We start from the raw sequence: 26,359 nt of genomic DNA on the forward strand, positions 1-26,359 counted from the left end.
TATATATATAGAGTTAGGTTCAAATGTTTTCACTATCTATTGTGTGCCTGTATGATTGATTTTGGACCAATCATTTTAGTTATTTTAAGAAAGTAATTAATGCTTATTAAATGCTGAAGATGTAATTAATACCTATTATATTTTCAACATGTAATATGCATTAATTATTTTCTTAAAATAACTAAAATGATTGGTCTAGAATCAGTCATACATGCACACAATAGATAGTGAAAACAAAATAACCTAACCCTATATATATATATATATATATATATATATATATATATATATAGGTAAAGGTTCAAATGAGAACCAAAAAAGGTTAAGAACCTCTAACTTTAGATGTTTATAAAGGGTTTAGGGTTTAGGGTTTTTAACCCTAAACCCTTTATAAACATCTAAAGTTAGAGGTTCTTACGGTTCTTAACCTTTTTTGGTTCTCATTTGAACCACTCCCTATATATATATATATATATATATATATATATATATATATATATATATATATATATATATATATATATATAGGGTTAGGTTATTGTGTTCTAACTATCAATTGTGTGCATTTAGGATTGATTCTGGACCAATAATTTTAGTTATTTTAAGAAAGTAATTAATGTGTGTGTGTATATATATATATATATATATATATATATATATATATATATATATATATATATATATATATAATTGGGGTTGAAGATATGCATGCAAGAAATCCTAGTGGAGTCTAGGAATTTTTTTTGTATATGATTACTTGAACACATCTATACGTGTTAAATTGCTTTTTTTTTTTTTCTTTTCCCGAGTAGTAACTTAGGAAGTGTGAGGCAATTCTTAGGATAAGTATGAATATGTGTGGAAGGTAGTGTGAGATTGTACTACCAGAATCACAAGATTCGTACTTGAAACGGGATGAGTCACAAAGTTACGAAGGCACTAGTAGTTGAATTCTTTTCTTCATGTTCGTCGTTACCATCGTTCCGATAATGGCCAAGAAGATTAAAGTTATTTGTGACCCTAATGGTCATATAGAACTGAGTCCAATTAATCTAGAAAGTAAGTTCGACGTAGCATTTGAATTTAGATTGAAGGTAAAGATAATAGAAGCGATGGGTAGAAGTGTCGCAGTCACCGTTAGGATTAAGCATCTTGTAGCTAGAAGTGTTACATTCTAGAACGTGATTATATCTCATTAGAACATGAAGGAAGGTATCTTTCGTGTTAGAGCTTGACTAAAAGAGATCTAAGTCTAACCGTTGCATCATACGGTGAAAGGTCACTATAATATGACCCATCGGTCCGTTATGGTAGTCGAAATAAAGATCTTATTATTAGGTTAAATCTGATGGGTTTGAGCCAAAAGAACATCTTATGTGCTCATGCAAACCCTAATGCTTGGATCTAGGTTTCTCTAATTGTACATGCATTCATCCAAGACTTGCAAACCCTAGATCTAATGAGAAGAATTCGAAATTGAAGATACAAATCAGATCTAGATCATTACCTCTTGTTGCTTGCTTGAATCTTCTTGTCTTTGAAGCTTAGAGTCACAAGTGTCACTCTTCTAATGGATTACAAATACCAATAGCAAAAGAATGATCTTGGAGAGAGGTTGGAGGCTTCTTGAAATCGGCTCTATCACTCTTAGGGTTAGGGTAGCCGATTTCTGTAGCCCAGGGGTCCTATTTATACTGGAGCTGTTAGGGTTTCAGTCAAAAACCCTAATGGACAGCTTAGGCCTTAAGCTATCCAAGGAAGCTTCTGGAACAGGGTCTTAGGGCCGAAATTAGGGATGAACACATCCTAATTTCGTCCATGCCTAGTCCAATAGGCTCCTCAGCCCAATACTCAACTATCACACATTTAACAGTTTAAGTCCCTGATATTAAATCAATGTCTTTTAGCCACATAATTAATTTCTTAATTAATTATTGTCTAATATTAATTTAATTATATGATTTCTCCATTAATATATTATTCATATAACATATTAATAAATCATAATAACCTCTTTCTTAATAAATCATCCTATCATGTTGCTTTGGTGAAGGCAACCCAAAATGACCATGCACAACCGGGTCAAGTACTTACCATATATAGTTACGGGCTTAGACACTAATCCAACAGTCTCCCACTTGGATAAGTCTAGTAACTACAAATGTAAGCACAATCCGATTAGCAATCGTAGCTCTCAAAGATGCTGTCAAACTCTGATCTTATCAGTAACCTGTCCTTTAGATAAGGGATCGTATAGTCCTCCATTCTAGATATCGTGCAGACAATTACATGGAACATAGTCATACTTATTGTCCATCAGTTTGTTTCTCGATATCTGATTCGTTTGACATAGAACTTAATTGAACACATCAATTTAGTCCTGATCGGGCCCGACACATAAGTCAAACCAAATCATTAAGGGGCGGGGCCCTGATATTGCTTTTACCCTCTTAGGATAAAAGGAACATATAAACTTCGACTTATATGCATTTACTATTTATTAATCAAATCATACACAACAATGCGTTTTATAACATCAAGTTACTGATGCGTTTACGCATTATCAATGCACAACCAATTAGTAAACAATAAACCATATATTTAGGTTTTAAGACCATATGATATTATCGTCTTGCAATCACTCGAGATAAATTCCATGAAGTGATTCCAGCAAGCGTGGGTTTATTCCAATGCTCAAATCAAACTCATAAGCACTCATGAACGTTGTAACAAACTTTTGCTATGTCTAATACACTTTAGACAATCTACACACCAATTCATGACAATCTTCATTCATACCTACTTCCAACATATGAACGACTGTGGACGGTTCGAATAATTCTTATTATCCAGGAAGTCAAAACATGCAAAATGAAACAATAGGTAAACAATTAACATAAGACAGTAACATTACTAATAAATAATACTTTTTTATTTAATCATCAAATGTTAATTACAGTTTATCGATTACACGTTTCTAAACTATCTAATCTAAACTAATATCATCCTTCAGCCCGATGCTCCTAGCGTGCTGCAAGTGCTTAACCCTGCTCAATCCCTTCGTAAGCGGATCTGCTGGGTTATCTTCTGACGATACCCTCTTAACTACGAGGAGTCCTTCTTCCACCCGATGTCGAATAAAGTGATATTTTCTGTCGATATGTCGAGATCTGCCGTGATCCTTCGGTTCCTTGGTCAAGGCAACCGCTCCATCATTATCACAGGAAATTTCCATGGGATCCTTTATGGCTGGCACAACTCCAAGGTCTCTAATGAAGTTCTTCAACCATATTGCCTCCTTTGACGCTTCGCTCGCTGCAATGTACTCTAATTCGCACGTTGAATCAGCTCTGGTCTCTTGCTTGGAAATTTTCCAAGTCACTGCTCCTTCATTAAGGGTAAAGACCCAGCCCGACTGCGAACGGTAGTTGTCCCGGTCGGTCTGACAACTGGCATCACTGTACCCTCGCACCTTTAAGTCATCACTCCCACCGAGGACTAGAAACCATTCCTTGGTCCTCCGAAGGTACTTAAGAATATATTCTTGACTGCGGTCTAATGCGCTTTGCCAGGGTTCCCTTGATATCTGATGACCATGCTCAAAGCGAAGGCCACATCAGGGCGAGTACAAGTCATAGCATACATGATTGAGCCAACTGCGGAAGCATAAGGTACAAGTCTTTACATATCCAAGTTTTATAACTCCATTCGCTTGTTAGATCACTCTTTTAAGCAAAGTTTTTGGTGATCAAACTCCTAGAAATCTTCCTAAACTCGAGATCTACTCAAAGGTGTGCTAGGACCAAAATCTTCTTCATTTCTTCTTCAAAAACCGAAATATCAAAGCAAATGTGAGTTCATACGTCTTTGTTTTCGGTTTTCATATGATTTTTGGGGAGAATACAAGTAAAATGTGTAGATCTATGCGTTATATATATGTTTTGTGTGAATTCTTAGTTTATTTGGTAAAAACTTGTTAGATCTTAGCAAATCTCGAAAATTTCAAGCATTATATGGCAAAGATATATGTACTATGACACTATATGTAACACCGTAAAAATTTAAACAATTTTTCAATTTTTTAAAAACCATATAATATCATTCTCATTCACTTTTCAAAACATTGTATCAACATTATCTCAATACAAAACCCCAAGATCAAAAACATATAAACTCCGGTGTGTGTGTGTATGAATCATGCCGACGCCTTCCCGCGATCATCGTTGGTACCTGAAACACATAACACATAACACTATAAGCATAATTGCTTCATGAGTTCCCCAAAATACCACTCTAACACATATTAGCCACTCGAGGCTATAACTTTGTTGACCCTCTGGTCAATGTGTCTCAGTGGGACCCTCCAACCCCAACTCTCTGTGGGCCCTCTGGCCCTAACTCTATGGACCCGAAGGTCCTAACTCTATGGACCCACTGGTCCTACTCTGTAAACTCTGAATCATGCATATCACATATCACAATAAATCACAACAAATAAATATCATGCATATACACTGGAACATAACTCTAAAATACACTGTCACATAACTCTGTTACCACACTAGGTAAAGTATAGTGAGAAAACTCACCTCAGATGTCTCGGTAAATCTCTGACTCGGTAGAAATACGATCTAGCCTCCGCCTAATTACATAAGGCAAAAACTCTCATAAATATAACTCTCGGGTCTAGACTCAACTCTCTCTTGGCACCTTCAGAAGAGTAAAAGACCATTTTACCCCTCTCTTGGTTCAAAGGCCCCCTTGTTGACCAAATCCTAAAAGTCAACGGTCAAACTTTGACCCGACTCGTCGAGTGCACTTGGGCAACTCGGCGAGTCTACACGTGTCCACCAACTCTCTAGTCTCGCTCGGCACGTCGAGTCCCTCCCCTTGCTTGACGAGTCATACCTGGCATGAATCACGGGGCCACCCCGACTCAACTCGCCGAGTCTCAAGATCAACTCGGCGAGTTCCGCCTTGAACTCCAATCCTCTAACCCCCCTCTGACTCACTGAGTCATTTCCCTCAACTCGGCAAGTAACTCACTGAGTAATTTTCGGGAAACCCTAACCCTACTCGCCGAATTTGCCCTTGGACTCGGTGAGTTCGCGAAATGCACAAACTCAATAGACCTCATGAGGTCAGATCTGTTCCTTTGATCCATAGATCTGACCTTCCAAGCCTGATAAACACGTAAAGCTCGAATCTTGACACTCATGGGACGTCTAGGAGGTTTCACTTGGTGATTTAACCCCAAAAATAACATCCTAAGCTCATTACCTCCACAACTCAACATAAAGCAAGCTGGGATAAGCTCTTTAGACCACTATGGGTCTAGATCTGAAGTCTCAAAACGAATAGGGGCCATATTCTCACAATTCATTCCAATAAAGGACATAAAACTCTACATCTATGGATTCCTTCAACCAAACAGATAAAGGGGCGATATAATACCTCAAAGATGAAGTCTTTTGCTCGAAATCAATAGATACACAACCTCCTTGGTCTCCTCTAAGCTGGAATCACGTTCTTCTTGCAAGAATCAACCACAAAGATCAAGAAATGGCTCCTTTCCTCTCACAAACGCTCTAGCTCTATTAGGGTTCCTCTCTGGGGTTTGGTAGCCGCAAATGATGGCCCTAAGGGCCTTTAAATATGTCCCAAACCCGGGGAATTAGGGTTTTATTAAACAGCGTGGACTCGCCGAGTCCACTCATGAACTCACCGAGTCCAACCATGAACTCAGATAAGAATCCGCGACCCTACTTGGCGAGTGTAAGCACCAACTCGCCGAGTCTTTTCACAACCTCCAAAATAAAAGAATAAAATAATATACCTGGGAATCCGGATGTTACAATTCTCCCCCACTAGAATTAGACTTCGTCCTCGAAGTCTCACTCTGCAAACAACTCTGGATGCTGCTGACGCATCTCACGCTCCGGCTCCCAAGTCAACTCTGACCCTTTCCGATGCTGCCACTGGACCTGCAGCAGAGGCACCTCCTTGTTCTTTAGAATCTTGATCTTCCGATCCCTGATTGCCACCGGTCTCTCAACATAGTTCAGGCTCGCAGCCACCTGAATATCCTCTAATGGCACCACTGTCGACTCGTCGGCTATACACTTCCTCAGCTGCGATACGTGGAAGGTGTCATGAATATGCCCCAACTCTGCAAGTAGCTCCAACCGATAGGCTACCCTGCCTACTCTCGCGATCACCCTGAAAGGACCAATATATCGGGGCCCCAACTTGCCCTTCTTCCTGAATCGGATCACTCCTTTCCAAGGAGAGACCTTCAGGAGCACGAAGTCGCCGACCTGAAATTCGAGCTCGGACCGGCACCTATCCACATAACTCTTCTGGCGACTCTGAGCGGTCAACAACCTCTATCTGACCTGCTATATATGCTCTGTTGTCTGAAGCACGATCTCTGTACTACCCATCACACGTTGCCCTACCTCTCCCCAACAAATGGGGGTCCGACACCTCCTCTTATACAACACGTCAAAGGGTGGCATACCAATGCTCGAATGATGGTTGTTGTTGTTGTTGTAGGAAAACTCTGCCAAGGGCAAATACGTGTCCCAACTCCCGCCGAAATCCAACACACATGCTCGGAGCATGTCCTCGAGCGTCTGAGTCGTCCGCTTGCTTTGCCCGTCAGTCTGTGGGTGGTATGCAGTACTAAAATGCAACCTCGTACCCAATTCCTCATGAAATTTCTTCCAGAATCTGGAAGTGAAACGCACATCTCGATCTGAGACAATCGAGATCGGCACTCCATGCCGCGATACCACCTCCCTCACGTACATCTCTGCCAACCTCTCCGTGGAAGAGCTCTCACTGATAGCAAGGAAGTGAGCGTTCTTCGTCAACCTGTCCACAATCACCCAAATTGCATCGACACCTCTCGCAGTCCTCAACAATTTGGTGATGAAATCCATGGTAATCTGTTTCCATTTCCACTCGGGAATCTCTAACGGCTGCAACTTACCATGTGGACGCTGATGCTCGGCCTAAACCCTGCGACAGGTCAAGCATCTCTCTACAAACCATGCGACATCCCTCTTCATACAGGGCCACCAATACTCTCTCTTCAGGTCCAAATACATCTTAGTGGCCCCGGGATGGATCGAGAACCTCGATCGATGTGCTTCCTCCTTCAAAATGGTACGCGTTCCGCCCACAAACGGTACCCAAATCCGACCCTGAAATGTCATAAGCCCCCAACTATCGGTAATGAACTCCGATACCTGCCCGATAACTCGCTCTCTCTTCTGGTTTTCTGGTCTCACGGCCTCATCCTGGGCTCCTCGAATGGTGTCCAACACCGGAGTCATCACTGTCAATCTCATGCAAACGTCTCACATCGGGACGCTCTCCGCCCTACGGCTCAGGGCATCGGCTACAACGTTAGCCTTACCAAGGTGGTACAGGATCTCGCAATCATAATCCTCTACCACGTCTAACCATATCCTATGACGCATATTCAGGTTGGGCTGATCCATCAAGTACTTCAAGATTTTGTGGTCCGTGTATATGGTACACCGAACCCCATATAAATAGTGACGCCGGATCTTGAGGGCGAACACCACTGCCCCCAACTCCAGATCGTGGGTGGGATTCCTCGACTCATGAGGTTTCAGCTGCCTCGATGGATACGCTATCACATGCCTCCTCTGCATAAGCACCGCTCCCAACCCTGATATCGACGCGTCACAATACACTACGAAGTCCTCCATCCCCTCCGGAAGGGCTAACACTGGGGCTTTGAGTAGTCTCTGGCAAAGTGTCTCGAAGGAGGCCTGCTGCTTCGGGGCCCATGAAAAAGCAACACCCTTCCGGGTCAACTTGGTGAGTGGCACGACGATCTTGGAGAAATCCCTGATAAATCTCCGATAATAACCAGCCAACCCTAGGAAACTCCTGATCTCGGTAGGTGACCTCGGCACCTCCCAACTCATCACCGCCTCAATCTTGGCCGAGTCGACCAATATCCCTTTCTGGTTAACGAGGTGCCCTAGGAACCGGACCTCTCGCAACCATAAATCACACTTGGAGAATTTGGCATAAAGCCTCTCCGATCTCAAAACTCCAAGGATCTCCCTCAAATGCTCCTCATGCTGCTCTCTGGATCTCGAATACACCAATATGTCGTCGATGAACACGATCACCGAGCGATCCAACATCAGCCTGCACACTTTGTTCATGAGATCTATGAACACCGCCGGTGCATTGGTGAGCCCGAAAGGCATTACCACGAACTCGTAATGCCCATAACGAGTCTTGAACGCTGTCTTCTGGATGTCCTCATCTCGCACCCTCACCTGATGATATCCAGACCTCAAGTCGATCTTGGAGAACCAAGATGCTCCCTGCAACTGATCGAACAAATCGTCGATCCTCGGCAACGGGTAACGGTTCTTGACCGTCAGCTTGTTCAACTCCCGGTAATCAATGCACATCCGGTGTGAACCATCCTTTTTCTTGACAAAAAGGATAGGCGCTCCCCATGGCGAACTGCTCGACCGAATAAACCCCTTCCCCAACAGCTCCTGAAGTTGCTAGGATAACTCCTGCATCTCTGGAGGCGCAAGGCGATAGGGCGCCTTGGCGATATGCGCAACCCCCAGAACCAAATCAATACTGAACTCTATCTGCCTCTCGGGAGGCACACCCGGTAACTCCTCCGGAAATACATCCGGGAATTCGCGCACTATCGGAACCTCACCGACTGACCTCGATCTCTCTGAATCAACCCTCGTATCCATCACTTATGCTACAAATCCCCTATAGCCCTGCTGTAGACTCTGCATCGCTCTAGCGGCCGAACAAAATGCTGACCCAGAACGGGTACCCTCGCCGTATACCGTAAGAACTCCCCCACTAGGGTCTCGTATGGTCACCAGCTGACGCTCGCAGTCGATAACTGCTCCAAATCTGCTCAACCGGTCCATGCCCACGATGACACAGACATCTCCCATCGCGATAGGGACTAAGTCAATCGGAAACTCCACTCCGAAAATCTCGAGTACACATCCTTGAATCACCTCTGTGGCATACACCGCTCTCTCGTCAGCTATGGAAACTCTCAGAGGTCGAATCAACGCCTCCCGACTAATACTGATGTGCTGACTAAAAGCCAAAGATACAAAAGACGACTCGCACCCGAGTCAAATAACACCAAGGCAGGTACGGAACACACAAGAAAAGTATCTACACATAACATAATATAAACACAACATCTCAACATAAAAATAAATACATAAAAGAATACATACCAGCCACGACATCGGGCGCTGCACGGACCTCCTCCGCGGTCAACTGGAAGCCTCTCCCTCGTGCCTCGGCCTTTACGGGCTGAATGTCTGTAGCTCTCACTGTAGTAGGGACAGATCCCTGAGATGCTCCCTGAGCTGTCCCTCGCAACTGTGGACACTCTGCCTTCTGGTGTCCGGTCTGGTTGTAGTGAAAACATACTGCAAACCCCTTGGGGCAATCCTTGGCCATATGCCCCTTCTTGCCACATTTGTAGCAAGACATTGCTCTGCACACCCCTCATGGCTCTTACCACACTTGCCACAAATACGGCCCCTCTAACTCCCAGATCTCGAATCAGCGGGCTTGGCCCGCTTGGCTGCCGGCTGAGACTGTGCCGGTCACCGATCTCTCCACTGAGACTCAGCCTCCTCCCTGGCCTGGGTCTCCAGCTCTATTTACCTCTTCCGAGCATTTTCTGAAGCTCAACAAACGTCCAGTACGTCGAGTTCGCCATGAACTCTCGTATATCCCTCCTCAAAATGCTCAGATATCGGCTCATACGTGCCTGCTCGGAGGACACGTGCTCTGGGCAGAACATCGCTCGCTCATGGAACATCCTCGTAATCACTGTAACAGACTCAGTACCCTGATTGAGGGTCAGGAACTCCTGGGCCAAACGCTCCCTCTCCACCTGGGGAACGTACTCATCTCGAAACATAGCAGTGAACCTCTCTTAGGTCACTGCAGCAAGCTCAGCAGGTGAATAATGCGCCATCACAAACTTCCACCAGTCCTTCGCTCCCAAGCGAAGCTGGTTCAACGCGAATCGGACTCTCAAATGCTTCGGAGATGAGCAAGTAAAGAAACACCCCTCAATGTACGAAATCCACCTCATCGCTGCAATTGGGTCCTGGGTCCCATCAAACTCCGGTGGTTTTGTGTTGCTGAACTCTATCACGACCTTGCGGCCTAGTCGCAGCTATAGTTGTAGTGGCCGCAGCAACCGCAGCCTCAGAAAGAGCAGCGTATCTCTCATCAAATGTCTCTATCAGGGTGGTCTTGATAGAACCGAACATCTCTGGTATCTCTGCCCTGATGGCTGCATCCACCTCCTCATGGATGATCCTACGAATCTCCTCATCACTCGTACCGCTGATCTCTGGTGTGTGGCGTGTCCCTACCATGATCTCTCTCTGAAATACAACATAAGGAATATTAGGGACTCGATCGAGCATACTCACACTTGAAAACTCCACCCTACTTGTTCCTTAGTACTTTGAGGATTCTTACTTGAATTGCGCACTGATCCGGTGTCTTCGGTAGTACGGGCCCAATACTACCGTCCACACCGCATCAACATTCATCCCAAGTCCTCCTCCCAGAGTCCCAAATCCCAAGTACTCTACTCTCTCTACTCATGTGCTACTCACTAGCAGATCTCTCATAAGCTCCTCGCTGATATCTAAACATCCACAAGCATTTCTAGCAGCAAAACTCCTAGACTAAGGCATCACATATCAGGCCACTCTAGTCCTAATAAGAATACCTAGTCTACTCTAGCATGCATAACATAACTCATCATATAGCATAACATAACATATCTTATAACACTTATTGCAAGGGTATTTTGAGAAATCATCGTTCGGGCGCTGGCTGTTCGTACACACGGCTCTGCTCTGTTTGTCTCAAAACTCCTTTTTACTCTTTAAAAATTTACTTTATTATCAAAAATTTTCCTAAAATCCTCATTTTGAGTTCAGATACACCCGAAGATGCATCCGAATCCCTCAAACCAAGGCTCTGATACCAACTTGTAACACTGTAAAAATTTAAACAAATTTTCACTTTTTTAAAAACCATATAATATCGTTCTCATTCACTTTTCAAAACATTGTATCAACATTATCTCAATACAAAACCCCAAGATTAAAAACATATAAACTCTGGTGTGCGTGTGTACGAATCATGCCGGTGCCTTCTCGCGATCATCGCTGGTACCTGAAACACATAACACATAACACTGTAAGCATAATTACTTAGTGAGTTCCCCAAAATACCACTCTAACACATATTAGCCACTCGAGGCTATAACTCTGCTGACCCTCTGGTCAATGTGTCTCAATGGGACCCTCCAGCCCCAACTCTCTGTGGGCCCTCTGGCCCTAACTCTATGGACCCGAAGGTCCTAACTCTATGGACCCACTTGTCCTACTCTGTAAACTCTGAATCATGCACCTTCAGAAGAGTAAAAGACCATTTTACCCTTCAGAAGAGTAAAAGACCATTTTACCCTTCTTTTGGCTCAAAGGCCCCCTTGTTGACCAAATCCTAAAAGTCAACAGTCAAACTTTGACCCGACTCGTCGAGTGCACTTGGGCAACTCGGCGAGTCTACACGTGTCCACCAACTCTCTAGTCTCGCTTGGCACGCCGAGTCCCTCCCCTTGCTCGACGAGTCACACCTGACATTAATCGCGGGGCCACCCCGACTCAACTCGCCGAGTCTCAAGATCAACTCGACGAGTTCCACCTTGAACTCCAGTCCTCTAACCCCCCTCTGACTCACTAAGTCATTTCCCCCAACTCGGAAAGTAACTCACTGAGTAATTTTTGGGAAACCCTAACCCTACTCGCCGAGTTTGCCCTTGGACTCGGTGAGTTCGCAAAATGCACAAACTCAATAGACCTCATGAGGTCAGATCTGTTCCTTTGATTCATAGATCTGACCTTCCCAAACCTGATAAACACGTAAAGCTCGAATCTTGACACTCATGGGACGTCTAGGAGGTTTCACTTGGTGATCTAGCCCCAAAAATAACATCCTAAGCTCATTACCTCCATAGCTCAACATAAAGCAAGCTGGGATGAGCTCTTTAGACCACTTTGGGTCTAGATCTGAACTCTCAAAACGAATAGGGGCCATATTCTCACAATTCATTGCAATAAAGGACATAAAACTCTACATTTATGGATTCCTTCAACCAAACAGATAAAGGGGCGATATAATACCTCAAAGATGAAGTCTTTTGCTCGAAATCCATAGATACACAACCTCCTTGGTCTCCTCTAAGCTGGAATCATGTCCTTCTTGCAAGAATCAACCACAAAGATCAAGAAATGGCTCCTTTCCTCTCACAAACGCTCTAGCTCTATTAGGGTTCCTCTCTGGGGTTTGGTAGCCGCAAATGACGGCCCTAAGGGCCTTTAAATAGGTCCCAAACCTGGGGAATTAGGGTTTCAGTAAACAACGTGGACTCGCCGAGTCCACACATGAACTCGCCGAGTCCAACCATGAACCAGGATAAGAATCTGCGACCCTACTCGGCGAGTCTAAGCACCAACTCGCCGAGTCTCTCCACAACCTCCAAAATAAAAGAATAAAATAATATACCTGGGAATCCGGATGTTACACTATACATCCAACTATCAAGTTAAAAGTGTTAAATGTTTAAGATATAAAGATTTCAACAAAAAATTTGTTAAAGGTCAAAATTGTCAAGAAAACAAAAGATTAGGGTAAAAAGTGAAAATTTCGTTTTTAAATAGGCCAAACAGGTCCTACAAGTATTAAAATGTGTTTTTATGCTAAACATACTTTTAAAAGGGCCAAAAATGCAAATGTTAGCTTAATGGGCCAAAACTTTGGGCCTCATGGTTATGGGCCCAATTTGCTAAAAAAATGAGTTTTGGGGTTTAAAAATGTCATTTTGACAAATTTTGAGTCATAAATGTAAATAAACCAAATTTAGAGGTGAAAATATCATTTATTTGCAAATTGGACCAAAAATGTAAAGTTTTCCAAAAATGGGGACGAAAGTGTTAACTTTTACAAATAAGGGGCTGAAAATGTATTTTTTTGCAAAATAGGGTTCTAAATGTAAAAATATAACATTTTGGGTTAAAACTGTAAATTTATAGACATTTGGGACAAAATTGCAAACTTTTATAAATTATGGACTAAAGTGTCATTTTTACAAAACTTTGGGCCTAATTTAAAAATTTGAAAATTGTTGATGAAAAACGTCGTTTTTACAAAAAGAGGATTTCTATCACCAATCTATCGAACTTCAAGTCAAAACAAACAACGGAATAAAACAAAACGAACGAAATATGTCAATAACAAATTATTGGGCTTAATATTCATGATACTAGGCCGTTGGGCCCTAAGGGCCCAACTAAGTGTATATTGAGCCCAATGTGTTCCATGGCATGTGTATTGGGTCTCACGACCCACTTTCATGTTAATTTGGGTTTGATTTATTGGCTACATGTTAGTGGGCCTTTGTGACAAATTTTCATGCATATTGGGTCTAAATTACCCTTTTATTATGTTATTGGACCTTGTGGCCCATTTACATGTTAATCGGGCTTGGAAATGAAGATTTACATACTAGTAAATCCTAAATATACATCTACATAGTTTATGAATTTGTACACTTACTTTGGAATAGAAAAATCTATAACTTACGCGTAAAACATTAAGCATGGGAAAATCTTATCAAACGGGAAAGGTTGAGAATCTAGTGAGACTTGTCGGTTGGCACCATTGAGTGTACAATCGTATCCTGTAGTTATAATCAGAGTTTCCTGGATGGAAAGCGGGAGTTTGTGTATAGATCTATACGGGATGACCCCGCACGCCTTAGCTGCTCGCTACAGCTAGACTAGGCCAGTCTAGGGCGACAACATCCTTAGCAAGACCAGCATTTGGAAAAATACCAAGACGGGTGACCTAGTCATTATCATGCATGGTTATAATGGCTCATATAGGGATTCAATACCAAAAGATAACCTTTTGAAGATAAATTCTTCAATTGTGTCAATGCAAAACGACTTATCTACAATACGAAAATCTAAGCGATGATACAAAACAGAAAATATCGGATTTTCTGGGGAAATTATTCATATACACTTATAATTTATTCAAAATACAATGAACCTAAACTACACTCGTACAAGTTTTTAACTATTAAATTCACACATGCATTTATACTTGATTTTCACATCATTTTTAGACATATTTACAGAAAATATCGGATTTTCTGGGTTTTTATGAAAGATACAAAGACTTTTACTCAAACATACTTATGAACTCACCAACATTATATATGTTGACCGCTTTCAAAATAACTTGTATTCTCAGGTAATCGTTAAGCCGGAAGATTTGCAAGTGTGTATGGTTTCGTTTATGTAATAGCACTTATCGTACTTTTAACAATTTGACCTTATGTATTTTAACAATGTACTTGATGTGAACAATACTAGTTGTATTATGTAATGTTGGTGATGGTCGTGTTATGATTCATGTATATTCATTTTGATGATTATTCAATTGTTAGCCACACGAGCCCCCAGACGTTTTCGCCGTCTGGTTCGGGGGTGTGAAAAATAGCATCCCATTTAAGCAAACAGGTTGGGTTAGGTTGAAATTTTCAACCTTTTTAATAATTGGGTTGCACCCAAACTCAACCCAGATCAACCCATTGCCAGCTATCAGCTGTGTGCATAGTCACTTTCATGAATATAATTTAATGCCAGTAGTTATTAAAAAGTATTAATATCTGTTGGAAGTTTATATGTGAAATTAAATGTTATTATTTGAGATATTTGTTAAATATGTATTGGATAACCTGTATTGTGTGAACTAGTTATGGTTAATTATTTGTTTATATATATATATATATATATATATATATATATATATATATATATATATATATATATATATATATATATATATATATATATGATATTATTATGTGATAATCTTAAACATAAGATTTTTTTACTTAAAAAGATTACCACGTGGTAAAATATTTAATACTTTGTTACGGAAAGTATTGCTTACACAAGAGTTAATATTAAAAGGCGATTATAAGGACTGTAATTGCATCTAAGCTCTAAATGAAGACATATAAAGAATACTTAGATCCATATAAGTTGAATAAAGGAATATTCATATGTTAGATAGTACGGTATAAACATGAAAATGGTTTGGAAATCCATTATAAGCATTATTGTCTTACCCGGTAACAAAAAATTACAAAGAATGCTTAGTTCGAGTTAAGTTAAAAGAGTGTTTACTTACACCTTGTGTTCTAAAAATATTTTATATATATATATATATATATATATATATATATATATATATATATATATATATATATATATATATGTGTGTGTGTGTGTGTGTCTTGCGACATCTCACCAGGTCTTCGGGTTTTGGAATCTTTGATCCGTATCGAAGACCCGAGTGTGATACCGTCTGTGTATTCCCGACTTGATACCTAGCAAGAAACACAACATATCATTCAAGTTGCCCCAAGGCCTGAGCCACGGGAATAGGGTCCGACAATCAAGTTAGATCGATGTTGAGGATGAGCGGGTTTCTCATAGCTGGAGAGAACCACTTTGGTGTGTGGGGTGTGTATTTTGCCATGGTGGCAGGTTAGAGTTTAGATCTTTGGGAAAGGTTACCATGGAAAACTCCTCTATGGGGGTGATTATGTTCTATTTATGGGGGACAATTAGGTTGCGGAGAGTTAGGTTAGACCTTGTGCTAGCCCAACTCAGGCCAAGCTAGGAAGGAGTTAGGTATGGCCTCCTGATGTCGCCAGGCGGGCACTCGGAGTGGGCGCTAGGCGAGCGCCATACGCGGGCGCTAGACAAGTGTGACATCCCCAAAATCACGGCCAGAAAAGACCGATTTCATTTATGCTTTTTAAAATAATTTCAGAGTAAATCCTTTTGATTTAAAAGTGTTGCGGAATTTGTTCCCAAAACAAAACATGATAAAATAATATTTATCAAAGCATTTCATCAAGAGATGCATTTTCATTATATAATCAAAACTCGGGATGTCATGTTCCGATACAGACCATGAAGCATAAACGATAACATTACAAGTCATTCAACAAATATATACATATACAGACTTGTAAGCAAACAACTCGATGATTCATCCATCTTACGCCCTTGCGCCACTTCCTGTAATACAAATAAAACTGAGTGGGTCAGGCTTGGGAGCCTGGTGAGCATATAGGGTTTTCAACCCACAATAAATTAATTATATTTAATTTCACCAACCAATCACTATCCCGATTACCCGTTCCCGTTATCCTCACTTTACGTCCCTAGAACAACATCTATCTCAAGGGACCTAATCTAGGATTTTCATCGGGACAGACATTACTGCTAAGGGGTTTCCTCAATAATAGATATCCTAAAGGCAACCATGAGGGGGATAGAGTACACCGGTGAACACATCGTTCACAACACCTACAGGTTATGAACCTGCTAGCGTTCCACAGGACTGTCTAGAAAGAGTCTGTGGTCGTTATCCATACTCCGCTGAATAACTAGATCAACAACAACAACAACATCGAGGCCTCTCATCTGTTTATTACACACCAACTATCTACCCATATTCTACCCAACATATTAGTAGATAAAAATATATATTCTCATACATAGTTTAAAACTTGTATATCATTTTCATTCAATACATATTTCACATAACAGATGAGGCACACCCACATAACACGTATTTCATAGAAAATAAATCAGATCTATGAGATAGAAGAGAATGAATATACATTCACACATATAACAACAACATTATACACATAACACGTATTTTGTATAAAATACTTCATAATTATGCGTTAGAAGAAAGTAACTACACACTCACACGTATAAACCATAATATACTTAATACACTCAAACCATACTTGTATTATTATCGTGTTTATGAAAGGTAGTATACACTCACTTGATCAGAAGATGATCGGACAGCACTACGACTTGCAGAAGTAATAATCCTCAGCAGATCTGGAAGATCTCTACAAAAATCGAACTTCTCGCGAGCAGAGCTTCGGCTTGGGAATCGCACTTCTCGGGATCTTCGAGATCTCGGGACTTGCTTCGGGGCTCGAGAATGATACCGGGGCTTCGGGGTACTTCTGGCACGCAAATCGATGCAAAACGGGAGAGAGAAGTGAGAAAAATAGCAAAGGAGTCGGCTGCCCTCGCATCCTATTTATAGGAGGCTGGAGCCTCGGAGTACGCGGGGCGTATTGCAGTACGCGGGGCGTACTGCCTCAGAATCGTCATTGCTTACGTATCTGAAGAACTCGAGTGCGAGGCGTGTCATGCTTCGCTGTACGCGGGGCGTATGCTAGTATGCTGGGCGTACTTCGGATGAGTCCGATGACTCCTCTTCGGATAATGTCGGATTTAATAATTAAATTTAATTATTAATTATTTAATAAACTTCGAAAAATTCATATCTTCTTCATACGAACTTCATTTCCGACGTTCTTTATATCCACGCGTAGGTGAGACTACGCTCTACAACTTTCGTTTAGACTCCGTCAGCTAATTTTGACTTCATTTTTATTATTTATTTTTAATAGGCCGAGACAGAAAATTTCGTTATAAATTCATAACTTCTTCGTTTGACGTCCGTTCTCGCCTAACTTTTTATCGCTTCGATACCAACAACGAGATCTTCGATTCTCGTTTAGCTTGCTTCGGCTAAAAACCGCTCGATCTCAAATCGAGTATTTCGGGTTGCATACCGCTAAGTCGAAACTTCAGAAAATCATAACTTCCTCATACGAAGTCAGATTTGGGCGTTCTATATATATTTGGAAACCTCGTTTCAACTACTACAACTTTACCCAAAGATATTAAGTGTATTTTACACTTAAATTTTGACGCTTATTTTTATTCTTAATTAATCAAACCACATAATTAAGCAATTAAGCACAAAACACATAATACTCAAATAATATACTTCTATTATTTCAAAATGGGTTACAAAGGTTAACCTAGACTATTATATCAACATTAATGACAGGCCCAGAAACACAGGCATTACAACAAGGCTGGCAGGATAAATCTTGACGTCTAGAAAATGCTAATGGACCATACGTTAACAAGACCCCAATCTGATGTGCTTAGTGAGAGGCCAATAACTTTAGGCTGGATAGATTAAAAACAATAATGCATTTAAAGAGAAAAAAGGAACGATCGAACCTCAACCACGAGAGACGTGGCGTTGTGCGATGGGCTTATGCAGCACTGTCCGACTTGATACTCCTTTCTCCTCAAGAGTATGATTTGATCGATGCAATGCAACATAGTGGTTACTGATAATATGATCCAAGGCAAAGCTGCTAATGACGTTATTCAGAGAAAGGTTGCTATATGATAATGGTGCCGATAAGATGGTGGGACAAGATGGATAGGAAGCGGGCCTCTCCATATAGTTTCTGAGATCGTCATTTGGTGCGGCTGTTGTACCAAGATTCGAAGTTTGTAAAGTAACTACGACATACTTGATCCATGATTCCTGCCTCCTAGTCATCCCCAAAAGTTGTCCATAAAAACACCGTTGAGGAAAACGCGCATGCTCTAGTGAGGGGGATGCGATATGCGGCCAACGTCGAGTAGCAGGTTATATTTCTATGATCGGGGGGGGGGGGGGGGAACTTTGGGTGACTAATCGGCAGTGTACATTTCATGAGTCCCCTGTAAATGTTTTATAGGCCGAGCTTTGCTCAACAATCGTGTTGTCGGCACGCTCTTAGTGTCGCGACATTTGGAGTGGTTATCTGAAAAGACAACACAATCAAATCATAAGTCGATTTGTATTTCCTCTTGTGGTCGTTTCGAGGCACTTTGTGGAGTAGCTGTAGTAGTGTACTGCTATTTTCCCCCGTTTTCCTTCAAAAACCAAGTGAACCGAACTACAATGCTCGTTCTAAAAGTGTATCTTATTTAGTGGGTTCGTAGTGCATGACCGCTTGAGCGAGGTTGATTCTTGTCAAGCTTACCTGCTTTGGTCTTGGATGGTTCATCGTGGCCACTGGTTTGGTTTTTTCTCCAAGGATAATGCTGGTCCATGAGATTTATTTGTTCATGTTTTTCCCATTAGAGGGATTTTTTTTCAAAGGTTTGTGTTGGCCTTGTGAATTGATTGAGAGTGACTCCTACTTGCTCTGTATGGTGTTAAGACTCAGAGGACGCTTCCCTTTGATAGGGGAAAGTTGTTTGGTTCAACAACTTTGGATTCATACTTAACCAAAGCTTTCTGGTTTTGGTCTGGGAGTTCACGTTCATGAGTTCGGGGTTCGTCCTTTCTTCGAGCCACTAGCCTATATTTTTAAGTTAAGGAATTGGCTAGCATTTTTTATGGATCGTGGTTGGTTCAATTTTGTTAGGGTATTCACATTTAGGCGAAGTTTTGTTATTACCGTTTAAGACTTTTCTCTAAATCTTGGACCAAGGAGTGTCGCACTCCGGCTTATTCATCTAAGTTAAGCCGAGATCGTCACCTTGAGGCATTTAAGACTTAGGTATTTTTATATCAATGGAAAGGTTATGAGCCCTTAAATCCTTTGTTCATGTCATGGGAAAAGGTAGTGGGCCTTTGGATTAGACTAACATGTTTAGGGAAAGGTTATGAGCCTTTAAAGCCTATGGTTGCATCCTTGCATCGATTTTGCTTGAGTGATGTGGATGATCGGTCCTTGTTACCACTCAGTAGATCAAGCTTGAATAATATTTGACACGAAATGGGCCCAAAACAAGAGTTAACTATTGGGGTGTGATTATCCAGTTGGAGTTAGATCACATTGCCCTTGCCTTTGATGTGTCTTATTCTGTTTTTTCTCCTTGCTCTAGGAGTAAGAGCGGCGCAAATTGTGCGTGTTCCAAGATTGCGGGATGGGCCTCCCGTTTTGTGTTTCTAGGACGCAGACTCTATTATAGTGCGTCTCCACTATCTGGTCAGTATGCCAGGGCTGTCTAGGCCATGCTAATGGGTCTGACATCAACAAGTCTTCCTGATGATAACATATACAACGTGGTTGATACTTAAGTATGTAGCATCGATGTCATGGCATTTATATTATGTCTTGGTAGGATGTCACCAATTAATCACCTACTGTGACATCCCCAATTTCACGGCCAAAAAAGACCGATTTGTTTATACTTTGTTTTATAAATCAGAGTGATCGTTTAAAGAAAACGGTTGCGGAATTTGTTCCCAAAATAAAATATGATAACCATTTATCAAAACATTTCTCAAAGAGAATGTATTTTCATTAAATAAGAAAACCTCGGGATGTCATGTTCCGATACAGACACATAAGCATAAACAGAACTTACATTATTTACACTAAAGATTTTACATCTCCTTTAATCTCTCCGTGAAATATATCTTCGTATCGATACCTGTGATACAAAGAAAACTGAGTGGGTCAGGCTTGGGAGTCTGGTGAGCATATAGGGTTTTCAACCCACAATATTATATTATATTAATATATATAGAACATCCAAACTTATATAATCTCACCATATAAAAGCAACTCTTATCCCACCCCATCGATCCTCACAACGACACGATCAAAACTCTCGTATCTAAACTTTTCCTCTTTATCTGATCCCTACTCACGGATCTAAACTAATCTCTCCATATGATCCATACTCTCGGACCTAAAACTAACCTCTTGGTCTAATCCATACTCCCGGATCTAAACTAATCTCTTGGTCTGATTCATACTCCCGGATCTAAAACTGTACCCAATCCATACTCCCGGACTAGGGATAATTTACTATACCTAAATCCTGTTCTGATCCATACTCCCGGATCTAAACTGTGCCCAATCCATACTCCCGGACTAGGGACAATTAACTATGTCTTAATCCATACTCCCGGATTAATAACAAGTTTACCTATTGGTCTGATCCATACTCCCGGATCTAAAACTATGCCCAATCCATACTCCCAGACTAGGGACAATTTACTATACCTAAATACTGTTCTGATCCATACTCCTGGATCTAAACTGTGCCCAATCCATACTTCCGGACTAGGGACAATTTACTATGTCTTAATCCATACTCCCGGACTAGGGACAATTTACTATGTCTTAATCCATACTCCCGGATTAATAACAAGTTTGTCTCTTTTCCTATTCCATATTCTCGGATCTAAATCTAATCTCTTGATCTAATCCATACTCACGGATCTAAAACTAACCTCTTGATCTGATCCATACTCATGGATCTCATCTACCCATGTCCTACCCAACATATTTGTAGATACAAAATATCTATACTGTTTAACTCATTAAAACCTATATAGTTCATCCATTCCATACTTATCTCAGATAAACAAACAATATATAAACATATAACACGTATTTCATAGCAAATACTTCATATATATGTGTTAGAAGAAAGTGATCACATACTCACCCAAAACATATACTTAATACATTCAAACAATACTTATATTATAATCGTGTTTATGAAAGGGACTATACACCCACACATATAAACAACTTTATATTATACACATAGCTCGTATTTCATAGCAAATACTTAATATTTATGTGTTAGAAGAAAGTGACCACACACTCACTTGATTAGAAGATGATCGGACAACACTATGACTTGTAGAAGTTGTATTCTTCGGTAGATCTGGAAGATCTTCACAAAAACCGGGCTTCTCGTGGGCAGAACTTCGGCTCGGGAATCTCACTTCTCGGGATCTTCGGGCTTCGGGACTTGATTCGGGTCTCAGGATGATACCGGGGCTTCGGGGGGTTAAAATAGGGCTGAGAGAAGGTATCGGGAGTGAGAGAGAGGAGCTGGAGCAACCCAAACTCGGCTGACCTTCGATTTCTATTTATAGGGCCATTTTCAGGTCTCACGTCGTGAATCTCAAATATTCACGTCGTGAGTTCAGTCGTCACTGCATGCGTCATCGCAAGTTGCGTCTGTTAGGCTCCAGAAGTCATTAATACTGAGTTCACGTCGTGAACACTGTATTCACGTTGTGAACTCTGACAGTTTTGGGGTTTCGCGTCCCGCACTTCAGAAATTCATAACTTTCGCATACGAACTCCGTTTTTGACGTTCTTTATATCCAAGCGAAGGTGAGATTATGATCTACAACTCTCGTTTAGACTCCGTTGGCTAATTTTGACTTAAATTTTAATATATTATAAATATATTACTTTTATATTATTTTTAGTAGGCCGGGACAGGAAAACCCCGTTATAAATTCATAACTTCTTCATCTGACGTCCGTTTTCGCCTATCTTTTCATCGTTTCACTACAATTAAAGAGATCTTCGATTCTCGTTTAAATTGTTTCGGCTAAAAAACCGCTCGGTCTCAAATCGAGTATTCGGGCTGCATACCGCTAAGTCGAAACTTAGAAAATTCATAACTTCCTCATACGAAGTCAGACTTGGACGTTCTTTTTATGCACACTCACGGTTTAATGAACTCTACGAATTTCATTTAGATCTCTAAGGCTACATATCGCTCTAACATAAATTCACTATTTACGTCGCGCTGTGTCGTGCCGGTTCTGTCGCGAAACTTCGACAGGTCATAACTTCTTCGTTATAACTCGGATTTCGGCGTTCTTTATATATACGGAATCCTTGTAACATATACTACAACTTAGTAAAGATTATTCATCCTAAACAATCTTCTATCAAAAAGTCATTTTTGACGCTTATCGTCTCTAAATTGACTAGCCCGGATCTACGGGCGTTACAATTATCTCCCCTTAGGGTGATTACGTCCCGGAATCATCAACAAAATAGGACTTGCATAATGTTTCCACACGTTATTTCTTCATCCTAGGTAATAACCGTAACTTCTATGTTTCCTCGAAAGAGTATTTAACTCTTATGACTTTCTTGACCGCAGAAGATGCCCAATCTTGTATCTGCTTATCGTACTATGTTGTACTTTCAATCGTAACCTTCAAGTTGCCAAATAAGTCCTTATTGTGGACTCCTTCTTCTTCTTAGGATAAATACTTTCCTTTATCTATTGTAACAGACCGATGGGTCGTGCTCTAATGACCTCTCATCGAATGATGTAATGCTTAGACTCAGGTCTCTTAGAGTTAAATTCCAAAATGGAATGTACCTCCCTTCATATTCTAATGTGATATAATAACATTCCATCACGTAGCATGCCTAGCTACAAACTCCTTTAATAACGAACGCGATACCATTGGTCGCATTAATTTCAACCTTCTGACTTACGTCAGATGTTACTTCTAACTTGGTCCTCTAGACCACGTAACATACTCCTCGTAGTCGAACTCAAATTTAAACATGACCACTAGGGTCGGAACAAGAACCATCTTACTAGTCATTACCGAAACAATGGTAATGACATACCAAAATAAAATGGAATCAATCACTAGCTTCTTGGTAACCTTGTGACTTTCCCTGATCCAAGTGCGAGTCCTGTGCTTCCGGTAGTATATGCATCTACTACCTTTCACACCTACTCATACTCGTCCCAAGTATTGTCTCGCAGTCGACCAAGTCACCATACAAGAAAATCACAAAACAATTTAACACATATGAATGTGTCCAAATAATCATAAACAATTTCCCTAGACTCTACTGGGACTTCTTCATTTCTCAATCTTCAATCATCAACTCTACTTCAACTCGATTGGTGATGGAAATAACAGACGATGAGACAACTTCAAGAATTTCACCAATCGTTCCGTCATCCTGCCAATCGAAGGTGTACTTTTGACGTACCGTACTCCTTTAAACATACTATTATTTTATAAGACGTACTCTAAAGGAAAGATACCACTCTTACGATATCTTCTGATAGGTGTCATCCACTACCATAAGCCTTCTTCATTTCCTCCATTTACTCAATTCCCTACGTGTCTTCACTGTGACCTCTCGTACACTCAAGCAGACGTTTGGTGTACCAAGCAAGAATTTTAAGATAAGAAAGCTTTAATTACGATAAACGTATAAATCTCCATATCACCCCGAAATGTTTACATGCTAGTTCTAATATCGTAGCCATACACTTAGAATCCTAAACACATAAGGTTTCCAGATCCGGTCGGCAACAGACCATAGATCCGAACAAATAATAGCATCAATATAGCTATCACACAAAACATTTAGCACATAAATGCATTTTAGGCATCACTCCTAAAATAAACTAGTGCTTGTGTCAATTTAGGTGTACTACCTAACATATTTAAGACACACTCCTCACAATCTTTACTTAGCATTCTAAGTTTAAGTCTAGAAATTTCCTACAAATTCCTAGTTCGCTTAAACTAATGCTCTGATACAAACTGTGACATCCGCAATTTCACGGCCAGAAAAGACCGATTTATTTATGCTTTGTTTTATAAATCAGAGTGATCGTTTAAAGAAAACGGTTGCGGAATTTGTTCCCAAAATAAAATATGATAACCATTTATCAAAACATTTCTCAAAGAGAATGTATTTTCATTAAATAATAAAACCTCGGGATGTCATGTTCCGATACAGACACATAAGCATAAACAGAACTTACATTATTTACACTAAAGATTTTACATCTCCTTTAATCTCTTCGTGAAATATATCTTTGTATCGATACCTGTGATACAAAGAAAACTGAGTGGGTCAGGCTTGGGAGCCTGGTGAGCATATAGGGTTTTCAACCCACAATATTATATTATATTAATATATATAGAACATCCAAACTTATATAATCTCACCATATAAAAGCAACTCTTATCCCACCCCATCGATCCTCACAACGACACGATCTAAACTCTCGTATCTAAACTTGTCCTTTTTATCTGATCCCTACTCACGGATCTAAACTAATCTCTCCATCTGATCCATACTCTCGGACCTAAAACTAACCTCTTGGTCTAATCCATACTCCCGGATCTAAACTAATCTCTTGGTCTGATCCATACTCCCAGATCTAAAACTGTGCCCAATCCATACTCCCGGACTAGGGACAATTTACTATACCTAAATCCTGTTCTAATCCATACTCCCGGATCTAAACTGTGCCCAATCCATACTCCCGGACTAGGGACAATTAACTATGTCTTAATCCATACTCCCGGATTAATAACAAGTTTACCTATTGGTGTGATCCATACTCCCGGATCTAAAACTGTGCCCAATCCATACTCCCGGACTAGGGACAATTTACTATACCTAAATCCTGTTCTGATCCATACTCCTGGATCTAAACTGTGCCCAATCCATACTCCCGGACTAGGGACAATTTACTATGTCTTAATCCATACTCCCTGATTAATAACAAGTTTGTCTCTTTTCCTATTCCATATTCTCGGATCTAAATCTAATCTCTTGATCTAATCCATACTCACGGATCTAAAACTAACCTCTTGATCTGATCCATACTCACGGATCTCATCTACCCATGTCCTACCCAACATATTTGTAGATACCAAATATCTATACTGTTTAACTCATTAAAACCTATATAGTTCATCCATTCCATACTCATCTCAGATAAACAAACAATATATAAACATATAACACGTATTTCATAGCAAATACTTCATATATATGTGTTAGAAGAAAGTGATCACATACTCACCCAAAACATATACTTAATACATTCAAACAATACTTATATTATAATCGTGTTTATGAAAGGGACTATACACCCACACATATAAACAACTTTATATTATACACATAGCTCGTATTTCATAGCAAATACTTAATATTTATGTGTTAGAAGAAAGTGACCACACACTCACTTGATTAGAAGATGATCGGAGAACACTACGACTTGTAGAAGTTGTATTCTTCGGTAGATCTGGAAGATCTTCACAAAAACCGGGCTTCTCGCGGGCAGAGCTTCGGCTCGGGAATCTCACTTCTCGGGATCTTCGGGCTTCGGGACTTGATTCGGGTCTCAGGATGATACCGGGGCTTCGGGGGGGGGGGGGGTTAAAATAGGGATTAGAGAAGGTATCGGGAGTGAGAGAGAGGAGCTGGAGCAATCCAAACTCGGCTGACCTTCGATTTCTATTTATAGGGCCATTTTCAGGTCTCACGTCGTGAATCTCAAATATTCACGTCGTGAGTTCAGTCATCACTGCATGCGTCATCGCAAGTTGCATCTGTCAGGCTCCAGAAGTCATTAATACTGAGTTCACGTCATGAACACTGTATTCACGTCGTGAACTCTGACAGTTTTGGGGTTTCGCGCCCCGAACTTCAGAAATTCATAACTTTCGCATACGAACTCCGTTT

General features: G+C 40.7%; 1 long non-coding RNA gene across 1 annotated transcript; it reads left to right on the forward strand.

Moving 5' to 3' along the window:
* The first annotated feature begins 727 nt into the window (after positions 1 to 727).
* LOC128132603 (uncharacterized) lies at positions 728 to 14,558 on the forward strand. The gene is made up of 2 exons (XR_008230764.1): positions 728 to 3,671; positions 3,761 to 14,558. It is a non-coding gene; the product is annotated as an uncharacterized LOC128132603 (long non-coding RNA).
* The last annotated feature ends 11,801 nt before the right edge of the window (positions 14,559 to 26,359 follow it).

This window comes from Lactuca sativa, chromosome 3, assembly GCF_002870075.4.
Source record: "Lactuca sativa cultivar Salinas chromosome 3, Lsat_Salinas_v11, whole genome shotgun sequence".
Lineage (NCBI taxonomy): Eukaryota > Viridiplantae > Streptophyta > Magnoliopsida > Asterales > Asteraceae > Lactuca > Lactuca sativa.